This window comes from Dipodomys merriami, unplaced genomic scaffold (assembly GCF_024711535.1).
Source record: "Dipodomys merriami isolate MVZ:Mamm:240054 unplaced genomic scaffold, mDipMer1.0.p SCAF_3, whole genome shotgun sequence".
Classification (NCBI taxonomy): domain Eukaryota; kingdom Metazoa; phylum Chordata; class Mammalia; order Rodentia; family Heteromyidae; genus Dipodomys; species Dipodomys merriami.
In genome coordinates this window covers 117,048,144-117,064,794 of record NW_027204492.1, presented here as the reverse complement: position 1 = coordinate 117,064,794, position 16,651 = coordinate 117,048,144, and the positions used below count along the sequence as shown (strand labels likewise).

Genomic DNA, 16,651 nt, shown 5'->3' with positions numbered 1-16,651 from the left:
CAACTAGAAAGGAAAAGAATGTTGCCAAACCCATTGTATGAAGTCAACATTACCCTGATATGAAAGCTAAGTAAGGATACAACAAAAACAGAAAGAAAATGCCAGACCAATTTCTCTGACAAACATAGACACAAAAATTTTCCATAAAATGCTTGCAAACTGAATTCAACAATGCATTAAAAAGGGCATGTGATGTTATCAAGTTATTTCAGGATGCATGGTACTTCAACATATATAATATATATTCAACATATATAATAAGCATATTGCAAATAAACAGGATCAAAGAACCAAACTACATAAGCATTTCAATAGATGCAGGAAAAGCCTTTGACAAATTTCAACACCATTTCATCTTTGTCAAGAAACTAGGACTAGGACATACACACCACAGAACCTGAGCAAATGTACGCAAAGTGAGCACATCAGCATGTTGCTGAGTTGTTTATGGCACAGGCTGAGAGTTGACAGAGCTGGGTTCAAATTTTGGCACTGCCACTTTTTTTTGGTGGGGAGGGGTTGGTCGTGGGCCTGAATTCTGGACCTGGGCGCTGTCTCTCAGCTTGTCAGCTGAAAGTGAGCACTCTACCACTTGAGCCACAGCACCACTTCCAGTTTTCTGGTGGGTAACTGGAATCCGAGTCTCATGGACTTTCCTTGCCAGCACTGGCTTTGAACTGCAATCCTCAGATCTCAGAGTCTTGAGTAGCTAGGATGACAGGTGTGAACCACCCGCACCGGCTGCCACTTATTTTTTTTATGGGACCCTTGGCAAAGTGGTAAATCTGAGTGTCGGTGCCCTCACTGATGATCAGATGGTGTTTTGCCGTTGAGATAGAAAGCTATGTGACAATTCATGTGACAATGCTATGACAATGCATGTGACAATGTGAGACTGCTTAGTAAATGCCACCTCCTCTCGTGTGGGATGTGTCCCACGTGGAGTTGGGCTCAGTAAGGGACAGAGAAGGGGGCACAGAGTACTGAGAGACGCATTGCTGTGTTAGAGCATGAGAGAATGACTAGAAGGGGATCACTTGGGTCTTGAAAAATAGTTTCAATGTGGCATAGGGAGAGTTAGATGCCTATGAGAACTGAGGAATGATGGGGTGCAGAGAAATGGTGGGCAGAGGAGGAAAGCTGGGTATCACAGGTCTGCTTTGGGGACTTCATTTGGCTTTGGTTAGAGACAGGAGGATGCAGGATCAATACGCTTCTCACGTTGCGCTAAGACTAAAAACCTGCAACACTTACACCGGCTTCTTTGTCTCATTAGTGTTGAGGAATAAACGCACACAAAACAGGCGGAGCAAAACAGTAAGGCTTCGGTGATGAGCAAGTAAACGGGGCTCTTGCTACACAGGGTGTCCGCAGAGCGCTGCTGACTGCGGCGGGTTCTGCGGGGATCGATAGGTGTTGCTAGGAGAACGTTAACGTGACTCTCAGGATAATCAGCTAGCTCCCGGCCTGGGCCACCGCCACAGCCAATCAGGAGCTCCACACAGTCTGCGCGAGCGCGACATGTGACGCTTTGCCCCTCTGATTGGGTGGCTGATTTGACGTCCATCTCTAGAGTCCAATCAGGCCTTTGCTCACCTGCCAGTCCGTGAAGGGCAGCCCGTGTGAGTTCTGAGAACCGTGGTGGGGAATGTGCAACCGCACAGGAGGGCCCTTTGGCGCGCGGCAGGGCCAGGCCTTCTGCTCGCTCGCTGTGTTTTCCCTGATCTGAGCCGTCCAAGGCAGCGCAGACCATGGGCCGCGGCGTCCTGACAGCACCCTCCCCCTCTTCTGTCTCAAGCAGCCGTTGCTCAGCCAGGCAAACGCATGCGCTGAAGGGATCTTAGGGTTATCCTGGGCAAAGAGCATGGCCAGGGCAGTACGCACAACAGGGCTTCACCTGCGGCTGGATGTTGTCAGTGCTGAAGTTGAACAATTGGGGATAAAATCACAGCCCTTCTAAGAAAGGTAACGAACGTGAAAAGGCCGTTGGCCCTTGACATCCACGGAAGACTGGTCTCAGCAGGGCCTGAGGATGCTCAGGTCCCTTATATAAAAGGAGACACGAATTGGTTCTAACTTACACACACACTCCCGTGAGTTTTAAAAACATCCTCTAAACACAGAATATTTTTCTATTAGTCTGTGTGAGTTAATAATTGAGTGTAATTCCAGTATGCTGGGTTCACAGTATACTTGGGATTGAACTGATTATGCTTGAATTCTGGCTCTGTCACTTCAAACATAGGCAACGTAAAGACATTTTATTTCAAGGCTTACAGAATATTCTGCGATAGAGTTACTGCTAATTTTCAGTTTATTTTTTAAGTATTCTAACATAAGCAAGTTATTCATTAGGTTGTTTTTTTCTGATAAAATGGCACTCTATTCATTGTATCTTGGCATAGAAAAGAAAAATGCATGTCATCTATGGTGGCAATACTTGGTGTAGCCAAGGATAGCCTGAAATTTGTCTTTATATTTAGACATATGATGCAAAGAGGAATTTACACATCTACATATCATAAAAACAAACAATGCCTGGTGCCAGTGGTTCATGCCTGTAATCCTATGTACTCAGGAGGTTTAGATCTGAGGCTTGTAGAAAGTCCATGGGACTCTTATCTCCAATGAACTACCAAAAAGCTTACAGTGCAGCTGTGGTTTAAGTGATAGAGGGGTAGCCTTCAGCACAAAAGCTCAGTAACAGTGCCTAGGTCGTGAGTTCAAGGCCCAGGATACACACACACACACACACACACACACACACACACACACACACACACACACACACACACACACACACACACTCCCCAAAACTCAACCTTCAACCTACAAATATAATAGTAACTGCTATCCTTTCTTTCTTGACATTTTGACTGGAGACCTGATCGTGTTAGTAGAGGATCTATGTGACTCTCGTAAGGATGGCAGTGGAGGCTGGGGTCGCAGCTCACTGAGGACTGCTTGCCTGGCCTGGATGAGCTTCTGAGCTCCATCCCAGCATTGCCAAAAGAAAAAAAAAGAATTCTATGCAAAGGATGGAAGCGATTGAATACCCATTATTTACAAGGCTTCTGTCGTCTGCCAGCCCAGCCTTCCTATTCTCCCTACAGTGGCGTCTTGGTCTACTTGCTGCTGCTCTCTGGCCGTCTGCTCATGTCTATGGCCAGCTGCTCGCTTCGCTGGCCTTTCTTACCTCCCCTGAGAACTCGCTGACTTTCGGCCTCGCGTTGTGCTCTGATACTTTGCTGCCCTGCTCTTTACCTTTGGGGTGGGCGTTTGTCATCTTCTCCCTCCCCTCCTCATCACCTGGCTCCCTGCCCCCTTGGGAACTGAGGTCTGTCTCCTTTTCCAACTGAATCCTCTTCTGTCTTCTATGCCATTATGCAGAAGTATAGAAAGGGCTTGGAGAGTATTTGGGAGCGCTCACAGGAGACTGTGTCCCCACCGGGAGGAAAGGACAGCCTGGTCCCCAGGGCACAGGGAAACTGTCTCCCATGCAGAGCCTCAAACCTATGAACGATGCTCCAGGTTGCCATTTCACTTTGGTTTTATTTCATGTGATAAATAGGCTCATTTCCAGATGTTTCTTGGGAAGAACACGGCGTCTCCATTCGTCACTGCCGTTTCCATTCCCTGCCCTTGTCAGCGCCAGTGTGCTCCATGGGAAGTCACAGTAGTAATCCCCAGGGGCGGCTGATGAAGGCAGGAGGGGAGCAAACTGCTGCCCAACCCACAGAGTCGTGTGTGCACGGCTTTGAGTGCCGTGCAGCCTGCATCTCCATCAGCGCCTGCTCTCCCTCGGCCTGGGGGAGAGCAGTGTGGTATCAACATCTGCTGCCTAGTCCCTACTTTTTTCTCAAACGCATATATTGTGTGTTACTAGCCTCCTTGGGCTTTTATTTTTTGTGGTCGTGGGGCCTGAAGTCAGGGCCTGGGCTGTCCTGAGCTTGTTTGCTGAGGGGGAGCGCTCTACCACTTTGAGCCACTGACCCCGTCTGGTGTGCCGCTGGTGAATCAGAGATACGCCACCAGACCCCGCCCTACTGAAAAAAGTCCTTCATAAAAATAAACAATTAACAGTAATAAAACTCTTTCATAGTTGGACATGAACACATTCAATTACTTCAGTCTTGATCCACATCGCTGAAACCCTGACTCCTTTATCCCATGGATGCCATTTGGAATTTTCATCACAGAACTTTTGAAAACATCTAGTGTTGTTTTTTCCATTTTATAGGTAAGAAGAGTGAGACATGCAAAGACGAGATTTGCCTCATCTAATGAATTTTATAGCAGAACCAAGTCTGAGACCAGCGAACTTGAGGTAAAAATTATTCTTCTATACTTTCATTTCTGCTATGTCATTGCATAAGGACCATCTTGCTAAGAATTTCTTTTTATTATTAAAACTTTAATTGTAATTATAAGAGTGCCGTACAGAGGAGTTACCATTTCATAAGTCAGGTAAGGAGCACATTTCTCTTTGGATAATGTCACCTCTCCCTCGCTCTCTCCCAGTTTTTCCCTCGTCCCCACCCACAAGTTGTATAGTTTATCTTCCACCTAGTGTCTAGCAGGCGCCACGGCTGCATTTGTTCGCTCTTTGTCCCATTTCTGTGCCCCTTACTATCTCAGAGACACATGAATGAACAAGCAAGACAAAAAGGAAACGAAAACAACAAAGAAAAACAGCTCGTTTCCATTTCCTGGAGTTCATTGCGCCCTGTGTTCCTCCCCTAAGAGTATCTCCCTTGGCTCTCACTGTGTGTGACTGTATAGAGTCCTGTGTCGTTTATCATGTAGTTTACATCAGCTTTCACACATGAGCGAGAACATGCACATTGGTCTCCCTGAGCTTGGCTTACCTCACTTAACATGATTTGTTCTGGGTCTGTCCATTTCCCTGCAATTGACATTATGTTATTCTTTCTAGTGGCTGTGTAAAATTCCATTGTGTACAGGTACATTGGTACAGTTTTTTGGATCCACTTATCTATTGCTAGGCATCTGTGCTGTTCCCATAACTTGACTATTGTGAATAGTGCAGGAATGAACATGAATGCACATGCGTATCTTGTGATGCTCTGAGTAGATGTCTAGGAAAGGTATGGCTGGTCTAGAGAAAATTTGTTTAGTGTTTGAAGAACCTTCAAACTGCTATCCAGAGAGGTTGTACTAGTCTACATTCCCACCAACAGTGCAACAAGGGTTCCTTTTACCCACATCCCTGCCAACATTTGCTGTTTTTCCAATTCTCAATGTTGGCCAATCTGAGATGAGATGGAATAATTCATCATTATTGAGTGTGACCACTAAAATGCTTAGAAAAACAGGTGCATGTCAAGATCTTTCAATAATTGTGCAAAGGAATTGCCGTTAACAAAGCAGTTTATGAACACGACGCATCGTGATCAATGTCCCTCCTTTCAACCTTCTCAGCCATCCCTCCCCTCCCAGCCCCGTCCCTCACGCCCTAATTTTGTACTTTATACATTGGATTCTTAACTGTATGCTCTGCTCTTCTTCTCTTCATTCACCCCCTTGGCCCCATCCCACCCCTTTTGAATACCCACTTCCTCGTGTTCTATTTTGCCGAACTTGGACTTTGCCTTTGTAAGGAACTGCACTATTGGAGATCTCCCTGAATCTACCATATTTCAGTGAATGCATTTGTATCCACTTGCCCCCGGTTTGTAAGCTAAGTCTAGCTTCTATGTAGACGGGCGACACACACCCTGTGTCTCTCTGACTCTGACTTCACTTAACATAAATTCCCCCAGCTCTTGGATGAAGAGAATGTGGTATATACACACAATGGAATGCTAGGCCTCCATCAGAAAGAATGACATTGCCCCATTTGTTAGGAAATGGAAAAACTTGGAAAAAATTCTATTAAGTGAAGTAAGCCAGGCCCAAAGAAACATAGGTCCCATGGTTTCCCTTATTTGCAATAACTAGTATATGTCTGAGACAAGCAGAAAAGGTCAGATAAGTTGATGTTAGGCGAAATGAACCCCAAGATAAGGATTCAAATGATTTTTCTTTCTTGCTATTGTCTCTAACATATTTATAAGATGATTTCTTTGTTGCTTTGTATGTCCCTCCCTCATGATATAACCCCTGTTTTCACTGTATTTGATGTTGGTATAATTTGTGGAGGGGAAGGGAAAAAACAAATTGTTTAAATAGGGACACAGGTGGATCCATTGCAACAAGATGTTACGTTGAAAAACGAACTTTACAACTTTGGGGCGGGGAGGGGTAGGGTGGGGGGATGGGGTGGCGGGTGGAGATGGGCAAGGGTGGTAAGGGGAAACAAAGGAGGAGGCAACAATGCTGGATAAGAAATGTACTCATGGGGCTGGGAAGGTGGCTCAGTGGTAGAGCGCTTGCCTTGCATGCCTGAGGTCCTGGGTTCGATTCCTCAGCACCACATAAGCAAAAAGAAAAAGCCAGAAGTGGTGCTGTGGCTCAAGTGGTAGAGCGCTAGCCTTGAGCTGAAGAGCTGAGGGACAGCGCCCAGGCCCAGAGTTCAGGCCCCACGACCGGTCACCCCCCCAAAAAATGAAATGTACTCATTACCTTGCTCATGTAATTGTAACCCCTCTGTACGGTATTTTCACAATAAAAAAAAAAAAAAAAGAACCTAGGCCCAGAGTTCAAGCCCCAGGACTGGAAAAAAAATCCATCCACAGCTTACATTAGGGCTCTCTCCTGCTGTTGTTCATCCTATAGATTTGGACAGATTCACACCATTATGGTTTCATTTAGACCTATAAGTCCTCTGTGCTCAAACTATTCATCTTCCCCTTCCTCTTACACGGATCTTTTTTTCTGACTTTCTGAATGTCACATAGTTAGAATTATCATTTGTGGCTTTTTATTTATTTATTTTGGTTGTGGGGCTTGAACTTAGGGCCTCAGAGCTGTCACTTTTGCTCAAGGCTAACGCTCTAGCACTTTGAGCCACAGTGCCACTTGCAGTTTTTGAGCACTTAATTGGAGATAAGAGTCCCATGGGGACTCTTTTGCCTGGCCTGGCTTCTTACTGCGGTCCTTGGACCAACCGCAGCCTCCTGAGCAGCTAGGATCTGTAGCATTTTCACTACATATTTTTTTACACTAAGTGAATGCATTTAAGGTTCCTCTATGTGTTTCCATGGCTCAGTTGCTCAGTTATTTTTCTTTTTAAGTTTGTTTCATTTTACCTTCTTTTATTTGATTATTTTTACTGTAAAAGTGATGTACAGAGGGTGTACAGTTGCATGTCTGCTCATGAGTACATTTCTTTTTGAATCGTGTCACCTCCTCCCCATTTTCTCCCAGTTTTTCCCTTCCGGACCTCCCTCCCCTCCAAGTTATATAGTTGGTTTCCAACATATTGTCTAGTGAGCATTACTGCTAAATTAGTTCACCCTTTGTCCTACCATTTCTGTTCTTCCTCTTCCCCTCCCCAAATCAGATAAACTTATATACAAGACAAAGGGTACAGAAATAAAAAACAGCAACAAAAGGGGGAAAAACAAAAGAAAAAAGAGAGAAAAATGCAAACAGTACAATAAAATACCTCTTGTTTCCATTTCTTGCTTTTTTTTTTTTTTTTGTCGGTCGTGGGGCTTGAACTTTGGGCTCGGGTGCTGTCCCTGCGCTCTTTGGCTCAAGGAGAGCACTCTACCACTTGAGCCACAGCACCACATGTGGTTTTCCGGTGGTTAATTGGAGATAAGAGTCTCACAGACTTTCCTACCCAGGCTGGCTTTGAACCATGATCCTCAGATCTCAGCCTCCTAAGTGGCTAGGATTACAAGTGTGAGCCACCTGCACCCAGCACATATCTTTTTAATACAAAATAGCATTTCATTGTCTGAACGGAGCACAGCTTAATTATCCAGTCACCTACTGCAAATGCATGTTATAAATATCCATGGACAGTTTTATGTGAACATGCATTTTGTGCACTTCCTTTAGTAGAATAATGTCAAAGGGCACAATTGCTGGATGCTAAGAGTATGTCTTTTTTAACTCAAGAAGATCACAATCTCCTGTTTTAATGGAAGGTGTGTGGGTAATTAGAGGTTTCCTATGAAGGTAGGTTTTGAAAAGATGGAACCCAGGTGGGTGCCCGTGGCTAGTGCCAGCAATCCTAGCTACTCAAGAGGTTGACATCTGAGGATCTCAGTTCAAAGCCAGCTTGGGTAGGAAAGTCCATGAGACTCTTATCTCCAATTAACCACTAGAAAGCTGGAAGTGGTGCTGAGGCTTGAAGTGGTACAGCTCTAGCCATGGGCAAAAGAGCTCAGGGACCAGTGCCCAGGCCCTGAGTTCAAGCCCCAGGACTGATTCCCCACCCCCACCAAAAAAAGAAAAGAAAAGTTGGAATCTGATACCAAAAAGACAATGATAAAAGAATTAAAACTAATTTTAAAATAAATAAATATTGATTTGGAAAACACTTGATCAATGGTTCTAATACCCAACCAAGTACTTCATTTCCCAGTGTTTCCTCATGAAAATAAATTGTATAAATGCCTGTCGCAAGCCATGAGAACTCCTGTGCCTGAGTAATGTGCTAAGCTGCAGGTCCTCCTGGTTTGCCTTACAGGAGAGGCATTTCCGTGCTCTACATTAATGGTAGCTGTGTGACTACATGAATGAGGGCTGAGCACTCGCAGCCTGGTTGGCAAGTAGCTGGCTTCAGGAAGCAGATGCATTCTGGTTGTTTGACAGAGGGCTACATTCATGCTTGAAGGTGGGTTGGCAAAATGGGATGCAAATTCTAGGTTTCCATTTGCCCTCATTGTTACTAAGACACATAGTTTCGTCAGGAGGAGGACATGGAAAGTAGGGTGCTGGGCTTGGTTAAAAATGTGGAGCCTGCTGGGCACCAGTGGCTCATGGCTTAACTCTACTCTGGAGCTGAGATCTGAGGATTGTGGTTCAAAGCCAGCACAGGCAGGAAAGTCTGTAAGATTTTCATCTCCAATTAACTACAAAAAAGGCAGGAGTGGAGCTATGGCTCAAATGGTAGAGTGCTACCCTTGAAAGAAAAGGCTAAGAAACAGTGCTCAGGCCCTGAGTTCAAGCCCCAGGACCAGACCAACAACAAAAAAATGACCTGTGAGCCTTGAAATAAAATGTGTTTACATTTTTTTTTTTACGTTGCCTATGTTTGAAGTGACAGAGCCAGAATTCGAGCATAATCAGTTCAATCCCAAGCATACTGTGAACCCAGCATACTGGAATTACACTCAATTATTAACACACACAAACTAATAGAAAAATATCCTCTTTCTGTATGTGTGTAATATATACCATGAGGTGCATAGTAATTTGTGTGATTGTGGGATCTCATTTCCATTAAAATATGAATGTGTATGTCAAAAAGAAAAAATTTTCTGCCCAGGAGTTAACAGTAGAAATGTCTAATTGGAATCAAAGTTCTGTGTTAGTATATTTATTTCCAAGCCATGGCTTTGTCTTGTTTTTTATTTAAATTGACACAAATATTTTATAGCCACTAATTACAATGTGATGGGTTTTTGAGTTTTTTTTAAATTGGTCATAAGGCTTGAACTCAGGGCCTCTCGGCTGTCCCTGAGTTTTTGTGCTCAAGGCTAGTTTTCTTCTACTTTGAGCCACAGCACCACTTTCCATTTTCTTGTGGTTAATTAGAGATAAGAGTCTCATGGACTTTCCTGCCCAGGCTGGCTTCAAACCTTGATCCTCAGAGCTCAGCCTCCTGAGTAGCTAGGATGACAGGCGGGAGCCACCAGTGCCTGGCTTATACAAGGATGGTTTGAAGCACATATACCAGCAGAATGACTTAAAAGTTAGTTATAAGCATCATTTTGCATACTTATTTATCATGTTTTGTGGCAAGAGCACTTAAAATCTACTCCCTGGCAATTTTCAAAAATAATTGCTAGCAACTGGTGTGGTGGCTTATGCTTGTATTCCTAGCTATTTAGGAGGCTGAGAAGCCAGCTTGGGCAGGAAAATATGTGAGACTCATCTCCAATAAACTATCCCTTAAAAGCCAGAAGTGGAGCTATGGCTCAAACAGTAGAGTGCTAACCTTGAGTAAAAAGAAACAAACTAAAACTCAGGGCAGCACATAGGCCCTGAGTTCAAGCCTAGGACTGGCACCCCCACGTAAATGCTAGGGACTCTAGTCATTTTTGTCATATAAGAAAGCTCTCTAACTTACTTTTCCTAATTGAAATTTTATAGCCTTTGACTGTTTGACTATTTCACTCTATTTCTATGAGTTCTGTTTTTTACATAGTTTAAGTTTATTTATTTTTTTTGGGGGGGTCCAGTCTTGGGGCCTGAACTCTGGGCCTGGGTGCTGTCCCTCAGCTCTTCAGCTCAAGGCTAGCACTCTACCACTTGAGCCACAGCGCCACTTCCGGCTTTTTTCTTTTTGCTTATGTGGTGCTGAGGAATCGAACCCAGGGCCTCAAGCATGCAAGGCAAGCGCTCTACCACTGAGCAACCTTCCCAGCCCCTAGTTTTTGTTTATTTTAATGTAACATTTTGTTTTGAACATCCAACACTGCACCCAAATATGAGCCATTCATTTCAAGACATCTTTACCATGACGAAGCTACTGGACTTAAAACTTATTGGTGACATTGCTGTGTAATTATCAAATACTTCATCCCCTGACCATAATTCCAAGAATGAAGTTTTCCCTTCCCTTTTTAAGCTTCAAACCAAACCAAAAAGGTAGTTTTCCCCTGGGGGTAAGGGGGATGGCTACTTCAACCAGTTTTAAAGCAAACCCAGCATGCTCTAAAACATGGAGAAACAAGGCTCCCCAGAATAAAGATGAGGATACTAGAAAAGCTAATCTGCGCAGAAGAAACTCTTCTTAGCCACTTGCCAAAGAGAAGGGGCTTATGTTCTTCCTCACCTTTCTTCTTGTGAAGGCTGGGTGACACCATCTAGCTCCCCACAGACGGCTGTGTGGCCCACGGGCAAGAGTGAAGGCGACGTCCTTGCCAGCCAGTCAGCTCTTCCTGGGTTGTGCTCCCTACCACTTTTAACAGCTGTTGTTTTAAAACCTACATTAGGAGGCATCATTTCCTTTTGCAGATGAAAGCTGCAGATGTGTAGGCCAAGTGCAGCGTGGCCCTGCAGATGGGGCTGTGAGCATGCTCCAAATGCACGTGTGCACCCGCGCAGCCCCGAGCCATGTCAGCCTCCAGAGTGTGCTTCAATCCATGGCAGCAAAGCAACGTCTCGGGTTAGAGTGAAGTGCGAGGGAAAGGGCCTGTACAGGGCGGACAGAACGACGAGGAAGAGTCCCCCTGCCTGCACTGTCCCTGCACCACCCGTCACCAAAGACAGCATGAGGGCGCTGCTGCTCTGGGTCTGTGCGAAGGGTGTGTGCAGACCCAGTGAGGGCATCTCTCTTTCAGAGAAAGAACAAATGTCATTTGCACCAAAGGGCAGTGGATTTTCAGCAGAAACTTAACACTTCCATCACTACGACAGTAGTCATCGCCTGCTTTCAGCCAGAGGGACTCCTTGAACAAGGCCAAAGATTTACCTTCCTTGGCCTGAGTACCCCGTGATGAGCCTGCAGCGACCGAGGCTAGGGCTGCCGGCCAGCGGGCAGGAGAGCCCACAGCCCCCGCCACGGCCGGGGAGCCCGCTCCTAAGCGGATCCTATGAGAAGGCCCGTGGGGCCAAAGAGCTGGGCAAGGCAAGGCAAGGAGCTAGTCAAAAGTGTCTTAAAGGACCCCCTAAAGAGGACTGGCGGCTGTATGCTAAGGGTTTTCTGTACTGCACATTCGCAAGAGGTGCCATTAAGCTCAGGTTAAGCAGCAAAGCTGTTCATTCCCTTCATGAAAGGCGGCGCGCGGGCGCGCTGGGGCTGCTCCACTAGAATGCTAACAGCCACCACCGCACACAAACAAAAATACACTCCCGAACAAGTCATCCCTGTGAACTATTGACGGGGAGGGCCCACCCCACAGAAAGCTTGTGCTGGGCTTTGGGAGCCTTCTGGGAGCCTTTTGGGAGCGTGCACCTCCAGGGCTTGCCTCTAGCCTTCTGTTTCCGGGATTTGAACCTTGTCTGCATGCAACTGTCCTAGGGAAGTCGCTCAACTGTCCAATCTGGAAAACCAAGCAACCTGTTTTCTTCAACTCGGCATCAGCACTGTCTTGGGTAAAGCAAATGAAACAAGAAAAGGCCAGCCACACTGCAGAACTGAAAGCAAAGCATTCTGAGTTGAGTCGCGATCCGCAGCATCCTTTCAGTTCAGGAAGCCTTTCTTCCTGCCTTCTCCCCAGAGGACCATGACGGGCGGCCTTCCAGGTTCCCTGAAAGTGTCCTCTTTAACAGTTCTATCACTTCTACCATTTTACACTGCAGGTACATGTCAGGTCATGTGGTCTCTGTCATTCCACGCCTGGCTTATTTCATTTAGCAAAATGTCTTTTGTCTTTTGGATAACAGCGCTCCTGCCAACTCTGAGGTAATATCTCATTACCGCATATGTGTATTGGCCACTTGCTGATCTTTTTCTGAGAAGGTCTCCCCCATTCCTTTGCCCAATTTTAATTGGCTTATTTGGTTGCTTCCTATTGAATTCATCTCCTTATATATTAACCCCTTATCAGACATATGATTTATAAAATAGTTTCAAATTGTTGGGCATTTCCTTTGATGTTAAGAAGCTCTCTAGATCAATATCCCATTTATCATTTTTGGTGCCAGTCCTGGAGCTTGAACTCAGGGCCTGGGCACTGGACCTAAGCTTTTTTGCTCAAGACTAGCACTCTACCACTTGAGCCACAGGTCCATTTCCAGTTTTGTGGTGATTAACTGGAGATGAGTCTCACAGACTTTCCTGCCTGGGCTGGCTTTGAACCACAATCCTCAGATCTCAGCCTTCTGAGTAGCTAGGATTACAAGAGTGAGCCACAAGCATCTGGCACTGTCTAGTTTTGCTTTTGATGCTGGGCTTTTAGGTGCATATCCCCAAACCAAATGCTCAGACCCATATCACAGAGTTTTCCCTATGTTTTCTCTACTAGTTTTATAATTGAAGGTTTTGTTTTCATCTTTAACTTACTTTGGGCTAATTTTTGTTTATGGTCTGAGTGACTGCTTTCATTCTTCTGCAGGTAGATATTAAGTTATCCTAACCCTATCTACTGACGAGCTTGCACTTTCTCCACTCTTTGTTCTTGGAGCCTCTGCCAAAAAATTGCCTATGGATTGTTTGTAGGATCTCTATCTGTTCCTTGATATATGTGTCCATTTTTGATGTCAGAACCATAGGCTTTCATTGCTACCACTTTGGGAATGAGGTGGGGTCTAGCTGAAGGAATTAGATTTGTCAGATAATATAAATTTACTAGTTCTCAGATTCAAGGATTTGCTTCTTTATCTAGAAATCAAGTTGACACAGGTAGATATTTCAATCACTTCTTGGGTTTCTAAAACTATTAAAGCTGGGTGCCTGGTGGCTCACATCTGTAATCCTAGCTATTCAGGAAGCTGAGATCTGAGAATAGCGGTATGAAGCTAGCCTAGGAAGAAAAGTCAGACTCTCTTATCACCAATAAACCACTCAGAAAGAGCTGGAAGTGGTGCAGTGTTTCAAGCAGTAGAGCACTAACCTTGAGTACAAAGAGGCTCAGGGACAACACCCAGGCCCTGAGTTCAAATCCCAGGACTGGCATAAATAAATAAATAAACTATTGAATACCTCCTGAATTTGATTAAACTCATCAAAAATAACAGTTGTAGCCAATTGCCTGTGGCTCACGCCTGTAATCCTAGCTACTCAGAAGACTGAGATCTGAGGATCACGGTTTGAAGCCAGCCTGGACAGGAAAGTCCGTGAGACTCTTATCTCCACTAAACTACCAAAAAAGCTAGAAGTGGCTCTGTGGCTCAAATTCTAGAGCACTAACCTTGAACAAAAGAAGCTCAGGGACAGTGCCCAGGCCTTTAGTACCAGCCCTAAGACCAGCGTGTGCACGCGCGAGCGCACACACACACACACAGAAATATAACAGTTGTATAATTTAGATCCTCCAGGATGTGTGAGTTTCTAAACTAGGCTGTTTGTTAAGTTGAACCATTTTATTTAGTTCCTGGTTTGGGAGCTAGGGGATTCACCATAGCAGATGAATCAAGTAATTCTGCATGTTCTGGGAACACGTTTGTATTAACTGGATTCTTTGCTTCATTTGATGGGATCGATTCATCTGACCTAGCTTTTCTCATCCTCCAGAGTTTTCTTCACTTGAAAATTTTACTTTATTCTTGAATACAATTTATAAATGAGGATGTATGTCAGTTTGACACCACACTGTCAGCAATGTATTTTACCAAAGGCAAAGATGATCAAAATAGGTCAACAAAGCAAAATCTTAGCACAACAATTGTCAAAATGAATCCCAATAAACACATACAAAATGCAACCAAGGACATTCTTCACATCACAGTAATATTTTTTGGGGGGGGGTTCGGTCCTGGGGCCTGAACTCTGGGCCTGGGCGCTGTCCCTCAGCTCTTCAGCTCAAGGCTAGCGCTCTACCACTTGAGCCACAGCACCACTTCCAGCCTTTCCTGCTTATGGGGTGCTGAGGAATGGAACCCAGGGCCTCATGCATGCAAGGCAAGCGCTCTACCACTAAGCCACCTTCCCAGCCCCCAATACCACAGTAATATTAATACAAAATTCATTTTGACCTAAATGTTCAACAAAGGAGGATTGTTTGAGAACATGTCAGTACACTTATACAACATAAAATTACAAGATATAAAGAAAATACTTCTGCCCCACAACCGACCAAAAAAAATTACTTCTGATATATTGGTAAATGGGAGTCAAAGTAGCTAGATGAGCTGAAGAGTATTTTTATAGGCGTACATCACCAAAAGTGAATATTCTGTCTTACAGTATGTGTTGTGTGAGTGTATGTGTGCGTGCGTGCGTATGTATGCTGGTCCTGGGGTTGAATTTAGGGCCTTGGTGCTGTCCCTCTTTTGCTCAAGGCTAGCACACTACTACTTGAGCCACAGAAAGAGTTTCTTAAATGATCGACATTGTGTTTTCCATTCACTTTTGAGACTGTTTCAGATAACTTCCCAGATGTACCCCCACTTTCCCACTGCTCTCGTCTGTCTCTGTCACAGGCGGCTGGCTGGGTCCTGCTCTACCCATGTGGAACTGGGGGAAGGAGGGGGAAGCTGCTGTGTTCTCTGGATCCTGGATGGGGGTGTGCGAGCAGGAGCAGTGGCGAGGGCAGGCAGCTGCTTGGCCCGAGGAGTTTGCACACTTAGGGTTTAGCACAGGGGCCTGGGCACAGGGCCGTGAAGCCACAGCGTGAAGTCCTACGCCTCTTAGTGGGCTGCCAGGCCGGGACCTGTGGCTGGAGGTGTGTCTCTGGCCCCTGATCCTCTCTGGCTGCTGCCACCTTCCCTTACAGCTGCCCAGGAGGCCCCGCTGCCTCTGCTCGGCCAGCTTCTCACTTCTCGTGTCAGCTGCCCCTTGCTGCTCGGCCTGCCCTGCACGGCTGCTGCAGCCCGGGCGGCCCGGGCCTGGCTGCTCCCTGGCAGCCACATGCCACCTGTGCCGCTGGCTGCCAACTAGCATGGCGATTGTTCTCTGGCCCTGCCGCTTCCCTGCTGGCTCAGGAGGCCCCTGGCACGGCTGCCCCTCCACGGTCAATCGTCGTCTTCTTGGCTTCATGCCGCCAGCTGAGCCACTGTACGAGTGACGATCCTCACAAGGAGGCAGGGAAGACCACTGGGGAAGCCTCTGTTAATCCTGGGGCTGGAGCACTAAGGGGCCCTCCCGGGAGGGTCTCCAGCTGCTCCCGCCCAAATGAAGCTGAGCTGCCTGCTTATATAGCTACGAGGGGGCTGTGACAAGGAGGTCTGCACCAATCCGAGGATGCCTCATTTGCATGAGGGACTGTGCTGGGACCCATCACAGGTCCTCTGCAGGAGAAAAGAAGTGCTAGCCCTCAGGCCTGGGTGGAGGCTGAAGCTGGGGTGGCCAAAGGGTGGTGCTTTGTGCAGCTGGCGTCTGGAGTTCAAAGAGGCTGCTGCGGCCAGGCCCCTGGGGCTTCCCTTTCCAACCCGAGCTACTCACAGGCTGAGGCCTGAGCCCCACTATTCTTGAAGCTAGCTCAGGCAGGCAACTCTCAGAGTCTTAGCTCCCATCAACCAGCCCACAGCTAGAACTGGAGGCATGGCTCAAGCGTTAGAGGGCCAACCGTGAGTGAAAAAGCCAGGGAAAACTCAAGACTGAGTGCATACACACACACACACACACACACACCACGCACACACACACAACTCACACACACACGCACACACACACACACACACACACGCACACACAATCACGCACACCCACACCCACACACGCACACACATCACGCACACCCTCCCCACACAAAACCCGTGCACACACAGACAAGTGGTTGGTGGCATGAAGGCCATTTGGACGCCCGGCTGGCAGTCCTTGGCGCAGGGCAGGCAGGCAGGCCTGTGGGCAGCGTTGTAGAAGGAGCCAACCCCTCCCACCTTCAATCCCTCAGCACGTTTACAGGAAAGACACGTTGAAAAGAGCGCTCAGGACAGTGGTTTGTCAGTCCCCCTGCCTCCACAT

At 46.3% G+C, this 16,651-nt stretch overlaps 1 long non-coding RNA gene across 1 annotated transcript in view; it reads left to right on the top strand.

Moving 5' to 3' along the window:
- The first annotated feature begins 1,921 nt into the window (after positions 1-1,921).
- The window catches only part of LOC138839725 (uncharacterized), a 29,051-nt gene continuing 14,321 nt past the window's right edge, over positions 1,922-16,651 (top strand). Inside the window, exons 1-2 of the long non-coding RNA XR_011376015.1 lie at positions 1,922-1,965; positions 4,241-4,327. This is a non-coding gene — a long non-coding RNA (uncharacterized lncRNA). The remainder of the gene's footprint in view (positions 1,966-4,240; positions 4,328-16,651) is intronic.